The sequence below is a fragment of the Rhinoderma darwinii genome, chromosome 5 (assembly GCF_050947455.1).
Source record: "Rhinoderma darwinii isolate aRhiDar2 chromosome 5, aRhiDar2.hap1, whole genome shotgun sequence".
In the NCBI taxonomy this organism is placed as follows: Eukaryota; Metazoa; Chordata; class Amphibia; order Anura; family Rhinodermatidae; genus Rhinoderma; species Rhinoderma darwinii.
This window is the reverse complement of record NC_134691.1, coordinates 248,334,386-248,343,789: the sequence shown is the minus strand read 5'-3', so window position 1 is coordinate 248,343,789 and position 9,404 is coordinate 248,334,386.

The following is a 9,404-nucleotide window of genomic DNA, read 5'->3' as shown; positions in this document are numbered from 1 at the left end:
CACATCTGGGGAATTTCTACTGTACTGGTACTTCAGGGACTCTGCAAATGCGACATGGCCCCCAGAAACCAATTCAGCAAAATCTGAGCTGCAAAATCCAAATGGTGCTCCGTCCCTTCTGAGCCCTGCCGTGGGTCCAAACAGCCGTTTATTACCACATATGGGGTATTACCGTAATCAGGAGAAATTGCTTTACAAATGTTGAGGTGCTTTTTCTCCTTTATTCCTTATAAAAATTTGAAAATTCAGGTTTTTTTCCCAAAAAAAGTCTCTTCATCTTCACAGACTAATTCCAATAAATTCAGCAAAAAACCTGTGGAGTCAAAATGCTAACTATACCACTAGAAAAATTCCTTGAGGGGTATAGTTTCCAAAATGGGGTCACTTTTTGGGGGATTCCACTGTTTAGGTCCCTCTAGGGCGTTGCAAACGTGACACGGCACCGAAAACCATTCCAGTAAAATCAGAGCTCCAAAATCCAAATGGGGGTCCTTCCCTTCTGAGCCCCGCTGTGGGTCCAAACAGCAGTTTATTACCACATATGGGGTATTTCCATAATCGGGAGAAATTGCTTTACAAATGTTGGGGTGCTTTCTCTCCTTTATTTCTTGCAAAAATTTGAAATTTTTACGTTTTTCCAGAAAAAAAGTAGATTTTCATTTTCACAGACTAACTCCAGAAAATATAGCAAAATACCTGTGAGGTCAAAATTCTAACTATACCCCTAAATAAATTCCCTGAGGGGTGTAGTTTAAAAAATGGGGGTCACTTTTGGGGGTTTCCACTGTTTTGGCACCACAAGACCTCTTCAAACCTGACATGGTACCTAAAATATATTCTGAAAAAAGGAGGCCCCAAAATCCAAGAGGTGCTCCTTTGCTTCTGAAGCCTGTGTTTCAGTCCATTAGCGCACTAGGCCACATGTGGGATATTTCTAAAACTGCAGAATCTGGGCAATAAATATTGAGTTGCATTTCTCTGGTAAAACCTTCTGTGGTATAGAAAAAAAATGTATTACATATGAATTTTGTAAAAAAAAATGAAATTTGAAAATTTCAGCTCTACTTTCCTTCAATTCCTGTAAAACGCCTAAAGGGTTGAAACACTTTCTGAATGCTGTTTTGGATACTTTGAGGGGTGCAGTTTTCAAAATGGGGTGTTTTATGGGGGTTTCTAATATATAGGGCACTCAAAACAACTTCAGAACTGAACTCGTCCCTGAAAAAATAGCTTTTTGAAATTTTCTTAAAAATATGAGAAATTGCTGCTAAAGTTCTAAGCCTTGTAACGTCCTAGAAAAATAAAGGGATGTTCAAAAAACGATGCAAACATAAAGTAGACATATGGAAAATGTTAATTAGTAACTATTTTGTGTGGTATTACTATCTGTTTTACAAGCAGATACATTTAAAATTTGAAAAATCATAATTTCTTCATATTTTCTCTAAATTTTGGTGTTTTTCACAAATAAGCAATTAATTTATCGACCAAATTTTTGCACTAACCTAAAGTACAATATGTCACGAGAAAACAATCTCCGAATCAATTGGATAGGTTAAAGCATTCCAGAGTTATTACCACATAAAGTGACACATGTCAGATTTGAAAAAATGGGTCTGGTCCTCAAGGCCAAAATGAGCTGGGTAGTGAAGGGGTTAAACTAATACAGACCCCAGACCAGACCCCCTAAATGCAGACACCAGACCCCATAAATACAGACCACCTAAACACAGACCCCCTTAAACAAATCCATGATCCCCTTATACTTACCCTGCAGCTAACTTCACCTCAGTGTCTTCTCTCTTGCTGCTGTTGTAGGAACTGCGGTCATGTGACCAGCAGGTCTCTAATCAGTAACAAGAAACTGCAGACATAAGGTCATGTGACCTTTATGTCTGCAGGTCCTTTACAGGACATACACAATGCGGTTTTGCCACGGTTTTTGCTGCAATTCGTGGCAAAATCGCTGCAAAAGCGCATTGTACTTGGGGCGGCCATGGGAGCCTCAGGCGGCCGCCCAAAACGCCCAATGATGATCCGTCATTGGTCTGCAGGCCTTTGGAGTGGACATCGGTTGCTGTAAAGACCAGTGCTATACGATGGAAAGACGATTTCAAACAGGGTTTGGGAAGGGTCACTCCTTTGTGAAGGCGCTCCTGTACAATGTCCAATTTCCAGAGAGGCTTGTGGTGAAAGAGCAACTTCGCCGTTTTCGGCATACATGTTTTTTTCTATTTGTTTAAAGAAAACCTTTCACCTGCCCATACATGTGTAGCTGAGTGCAGCATGTAATAGGCAGGGCTACACAAACCCTGTCTCACTATAAGGGCTTATTCAGACGAATATATTTGCATGTTTTTTGCACATCACGCACCCATTGAAGTCAATGGGTGCGTGAAAACCGCGCATGGCACACGGACGCACTTCCATGTGCCGCGCGTGATGCTCGCAACAGTAGTCCAAACTATGAATGAAAACAGAAAAGCACCACGTGCTTTTCTGTTTACAAACATACAAACAGAGTGTCATAATGATGGCGGCTGCGCGAAAATGACGCAGCCACGCATCATATGCTGCTGACACACAGAGCTGTTATGGACCTTTTGCGCGCGCAAAATGCACACGCTCGTGTGAATCCGGCCTAAATGTTTTTCCTATCTTTCTCCGTTATTTAGATATCGGTGCCGTTATATTTGGCGCACGATATTTAAATAACCCCCTGAATTGTCAATGGGGCGTGTAATTGGCAAGGGGACGTGTAACATCGCTGTGACACTGTCCAATCAGCCACGGACAGTGTCACAGCAAGAGCTAGAGAGAGGAGAGCGTGTGCGCGCACGCGCAGCTCCGCCGCCACCACCACGGAACATAAGAGGAGGAGAAGAATTTGAATTCTTCTGTTCCATGGCGGCGGGAGTATCTTCGGCAGCGGCATCGGAGCTGTAAGCACGCACGCACGCTTTCACTCGCTCTTCAGCTCTCGGTAGGCAAGGACAAGACTGTGTGATCTCTCGCGAGACATCACACAATCTTGTTCAGCTTGTCTGCCGAAAACTGAAGAGTGAGAGCATGTGCGCGCATGCTCGCACAGCTCGCAGGCGATCGTGCACACATACCTCCCAACCGTCCCGGATCCGGCGGGACAGTCCTGGTTTCACACCACTGTCCCGCCGTCCCGGGCGGTCTGCAAAATGTCCCGCTGGGGCGCTGCATCAAAACGGCTGATCACTGCTGACTTCAGCAGCGATCAGAAGCCAGGAGTCTTGCGGGATCGATGCCGGCCCGTGAGTGGACTATTCCAGTCACCTGACCTGTCATCTGACCTCACCAGTCAGGTGACTGGACTGGTCCACTCCCGAGCCGGCATCGACACCAGTGAGAACGCCGCTGCAAGACTCCTGCCTTCTTCTGATGGTGAGTGACGTCAAAGCTGAGAGGAGAGTGACAGCAGTAGGGCCGGCTACCTCTACCGCTCTCCGCTCTGGCGGCAATGTGGCACCTACAGGGTGACTGTGTGTGGAGCTATCTACTGGGGGGCTGTGTGTGGAGCTATCTACTGGGGGGCTATGTGTGTAGCTATCTATAGGGGGGCTGTATCTGGTGCTATGTGCAGGGGGGCTGTGTGTGGCGCTATCTACAGGGGGCTGTGTGTGGAGCTATCTACAGGGGGGCTGTGACTGGTGCTATGTACAGGGGGCTGTGTGTGGCGCTATGTACAGGGGGGCTGTATCTGGCGCTATGTACAGGGGGGCTGTGTGTGGCACTATCTACAGGGGGCTCTGGCGCTATCTACAGGGGGGCTGTGTCTGGAGCTATCTACAGGGGGGATGCGTGTGGCGCTATCTACAGGGGGCTGTGTGTGGCGCTATCTACAGGGGGCTGTGTCTGGAGCTATCTACAGGGGGGCTGTGTGTGGAGCTATGTACAGGGGGGCTGTATCTGGCGCTATGTACAGGGGGGCTGCTTGTGGCGCTATCTACAGGGGGGCTGTTTGTGGCGCTATCTACAGGTGGGCTGTGTGTGGCGCTATGTACAGGGGCTGTATCTGGCGCTATGTACAGGGGGGCTGTATCTGGCGCTATGTACAGGGCGGCTGTGTCTGGCGCTATGTACAGGGGGCTGTGTCTGGCGCTATGTACAGAGGGGCTGTGTCTGGTGCTATGTACAGGGGGGGCTGTGTGTGGCGCTATCTACAGGGGGGCTGTATCTGCCGCTATGTACAGGGGGGCTGTGTCTGGAGCTATCGACAGGAGGTCTGTATCTGGAGCTATCTACAGGGGGGCTGTGTGTGGAGCTATGTACAGGGGGGCTGTGTCTGGAGCTATCTACAGGGGGGCTGTGTGTGGAGCTATGTACAGGGGGGCTGTATCTGGCGCTATGTACAGGGGGGCTGTGTCTGGAGCTATCTACAGGGGGCTGTGTGTGGAGCTATCTACAGGGGGCTGTGTGTGACGCTATGTACAGGGGGCTGTGTGTGGAGCAATCTACAGGGGGGCTGTATCTGGCGCTATGTAGAGGTGGGCTGTGTGTGGAGCAATCTACAGGGGGGCTCTGGTGGAGCAGAGTTACACAACTGGAAAAAAAAAATCCCCATCATGTAACTCTGCTACCTGTCAATTGAAAAGTCATCCACCACAGGGTCTCCCTCTTGACTTTCATTGATCTCAGCCTTTTGGTTTGTCCTGCAGATGCTGCCATGATGAGCAAATGTTATACCCAAGATAGGAAAAGTAACATAAAGACGATATAACCTGATCCATAATATCTGTAATATCCAGTCAGACTAGAGATCCGCAGTAAGAATTTGCGCGTGTTATTTGCAGAAGGATCTGGCCGTGATTTGATGTGTTTATGCAGGATATTGGGCGTGGTTAGGGGCGTGGCTTAAAATGTCCCTCTTTTCCGGATTCAAAAGTTGGGAGGTATGCGTGCGCACACACTCCTCTCTCCAGCTCTTGCTGTGACACTGTCCGTTGCTGATTAGACAGTGTCACAGCGATGTTACACGCCCCCTTACCAATTAAATGCCCCATTGACAGTTCATTGGGTTATTTAAATGGGCGCCAAGTATAACGGCACCGATATCTAAATAACGGAGGAGGATAGGAATTTTTTTTTCAAGTGCCCCAGGGTTTGTGCAGCACTGCCTATTACATGCTGCACTCAACTGCACATGTATGGGCAGTTGAAAGGTTCTTTTTAACCCCTTAAGGACATAGCCTATTTTGGCCTTAAAGAGGCTCTGTCACCAGATTTTCAAACCCTTATCTCGTATTGCAGCAGATCGGCGCTGCAATGTAGATAACAGTAACGTTTTTTGTTTTTTTTCAAAAACTAGCATTTTTGGCCAAATTATGAGCATTTTAATATTTATGCAAATGAGCCTTTCTTAAGTACAACTGGGCGTGTTTAAAGTTAAGTACAAGTGGGCGTGTATTGTGTGTGTACATCTGGGCGTTTTTACTTGTTTTACTAGCTGGACGTTGTGAATAGAAGTGTATGATGCTGACGAATCAGCATCATCCACTTCTCTTCGTTAACACCCAGCTTCTGGCAGTGCACAGACACACAGCGTGTTCTCGAGAGATCACGCTGTGACGTCACTTCCTGCCCCAGGTCCTGCATCGTGTCGGACGAGGGAGGACACATCGGCACCAGGCGACAGAGGCTACAGTTGAGGCGACAGAGGCTACAGAGTTTTTAACCACCAGCACCCCAGCAATGTGATCGCTGGGTTGCCGGTGACTGCAATGGCAACCGGAGGTCTAATACTGGCCTCCCGATCTGCCAGCAACGGAAACCTCCTATGCCCCGCTCGCTGGCGTGGCCTAAAAGGCTTCCGGTACGATCGGCAAGATGGTGCCGGCTCATCTTCCAGCTGAACCAGTGTCATCAGCAGTGGGTGTCCGCTGTATGTTACAGCGGACACCCCACTGTAATGGCAGGAACTGGAGCTAGCTCTGCTTCCTGCCATTAACCTTTTCGATGCAGCGATCCAATGCGATCGCTGCATCTTAGTGGTTTGTAGCAAATCGGCAGCCTACCATGCGATGGCAAGGCTGGCAACTGCTACTATGGCTACAGGAAGCCTAACAATGGCCTCCTGTCTGCCATTACGGAAGCCGATTAGGCTCCGTACGGAGGCGGAGCCTGATCGGCTTGCTGTCAGTGAAGAACTGACAGTTCTAATACATTGCACAACATAGGTAGTGCAATGTACTAGAACATCAAACAAACAATTGGAGCTTCAAGTCCCCTAGTGGGACTAAAGAATAGTGTAAAAAAAAGTAAAAATAAAATTTGTAAAAAATACAATAAAAGTTTCAAGTAATAAAATAAAACACAATCGCCCTTTTTCTCTTATCAAGTCATTTATTATTGAAAAAAATAATAAAGCCATACATATTTGGTATCGCTGCGACCGTAACGATCTGAGCTATAAAAATATTATGTTATGTTATTTATCCGGCCCAGTGAACGCCGTAAAAAAAAAACTAAAAAATACTGCCAGAATTGCTATTTTTTTGGTCACTTTGTCTTCCAAAAATTGAAATAAAAAGTGATCAAAATTTTGCATGTATTTAAAAATGGTACCTATAAAACTATAACTCGTCTCGCAAAAAACAAGCCCTCATACAGCTCGGCCGACGAAAAAAATAAAGAGTTATGGCTCTCACAACATGGCGACAGAAAAAAATATATTCTCTTTACAAAAGTAATTTTATTGTGCAAAAAGTTGTGAAACATAAAAAAGTGCTATAAATTAGGTATCGCCGGAATCGTACTGACCCGCAGAATAAAGTTAACATGTAATTTATTATGCATGGTGAACGCTATATAGAAAGAACTAAAAATAAAACTATGCCAGAATTGCAGTTTTTTGTCACCTTGCCTCCTAAAAAAAAGGATAAAAAGTAATCAAAAAGTCACATGTACCCCAAAATGGTACCAATAATAACTACAGCTCGTCCTGCAGAAAAACAGCCCTCATACCACTACGTCTATGAAAAAATAAAATTCGTTAAGGCTCCAATAAGTCAGGAAATAAAAATATCCAGTTGTGCAGATCAGAGGGGAACATTTCTTCTGTTTCAAGAGGCGATTTGTCAAGGCACTAAAATTAGGGAACAAGGAAGGGGAGGGCCCAAACATATCTGCTGGAAGTGAGGGCGCCCGTATTATACCAGGACAACACTTCCCAGCAAAATTCCCCAAACTGCAAAGGTGCAGAGTGTGGACCAAAAGGGGGATAAGGAAGGACATTTATCATTGCGATACCGGCCTGTGCAGAAAGGATTGTGTCACAGCGTAACACACATATATCGATTATTTTATTCTTTTTTTTACCTTATTATTATTATACCACCTGACTATGCCTCTGATGTACTCTGCCGGTTTACATGTACCCCCACATTATAAACTGAAATACCAGTAATTCTCCAAACAAAACTACTACCAAGCAAAATCCATGCTCCAAAAGCCAAATGGCGCTACCTCCCTTCTGAACCCTACAGTGTACCCAAACAGCAGTTTACTTCCACATATATGGCATCGCCATACCCGGGAGAACCCTTTAAACAATTTTTGTGGTGTGTGTCTCCAGTGGCACAAGCTGGGCACGACATATTTGCCACTGCAATGGCATATCTAGGGAAAAATGTAAATTTTTACTTTGCACCTTCCGCAGCGCAATCATTTATGGAAATTACCTGTGGGGTTAAAGTGTTCACTACACACCTTATAAATGCCTTGAGGGGTGTAATTTCCAAAATGGGGTCACTTGTCAGGGGTTTCTTTTATTATTTCACATCAGAGCCTCTGTTGCGGGTTGTTTTTTCCTTTATTTGTTGAGAAAATGAAAAATTGTGAGCTAAAGCTACGTCTTCTTGCAAAAAAAATGATTTTTTTTATTATCTTTACTGCCCAATTCTAATAAAATCTAAGAAACACATGTGGGGTTAAAATGCTCACTACACCCCTGGATGGATTCTTGAAGGGTGTAGTTTCCTAAATGGAGTCACTTTTTTGGCGTTTTCACTGTTTTGGTCCCTTAGGGGCTTTGCAAATGTGACATGGCCTCCGCAAGCCATTCCTGCTAAATTTGAGCTCCAAAAGCCAAATGGCGCTCTTTCCCTTCTAAGCCCTGCCGTGTGTCCAAAAAGCCGTTTATGACTACATGTGGGGTATTGTTTTACTCGGGAGAAATTGCTTTACAAATGTTGTGGTGCTTTTTCTCCTTTAGTCCTTGTGGAAATTAGAAAAAATTAGCTAAACCTACATTTTCTTTGAAAGAATGTAGATTTTAATTTTAACGCCCTACTTCCAATAATTTCTGCAAAAAGCCTGCGAGGTCAAAATGCTCACTATAACCCTAGATAATTTCCTCAAGGGGTGTAGTTTCCAAAATGGTGTCACTTTTGGGGGATATTCACTGTTTTGGCACCACAAGAGCCTTTCAAACCTGACATGAAGCCTAAAATATTTTCTAATAGAAAGGAGGCCCCTAAATCCTCTAGGTGCTCCATTGCTTCGGAGGCCGGTGCTTCAGTCCATTAGGACACTAGGACCACATGTGGGATATTTCTAAAAACTGCAGAATCCGGGCAATAGATATTGAGTTGCATTTCTCTAGTAAAACTTTCTGTGTTACAAAAAAAAATAGATTAAAAATTAATGTCTGCAAAAAAAAAAATGTTAAAAATTCACCTCTACTTTTCATTAATTCCCGTGAAACGTCTAAATGGTTAAGAAACTTTCTAAATGCTGTTTTGAATACTTTAAGGGGTGAAGTTTTTAAAATGGGGTGATTTGTGGGGGTATATAAGGCCCTCAAAACCACTTCAGAACTGAACTGTTACTTATAAAAAAAAATGGGCTTTTGAAATGTTCTTGAAAACGTGAGAAGTTGTTGCTAAACTTATAAGCCTTGTAACGTCCTAGAAAAATAAAAGATTATTCAAAAAACAATGCCAACATAAAGTAGACATATGGTTAAAGAGACTCTGTCACCACATTATAAGTGCCCTGTCTCCTACATAAGGAGATCGGCGCTGTAATGTAGGTGACAGTAATGCTTTTTATTTAAAAAAACGATCTTTTTTCACAAAGTTAGGAGCGATTTAAGTTTATGCTAATGAGCTTTCTTAATGCCCAAGTGGGCGTACTTTTACTTTCGACCAAGTGGGCGTTGTACAGAGGAGTGCATGACGCTGACCAATCAGCATCATGCACTCCTCCATTCATTTACACTGCACTAGCGATATAGATATATCGCTATGTGCAGCCTCATACACAAACCCTAACATTACTAGTGTCCTGATAATGAATACACATGAAATCCAGCCTGGACGTCATGTGTACTCAGAATCCTGACACTTCTGAATCTTTTTTTGTGAGATTCCAGC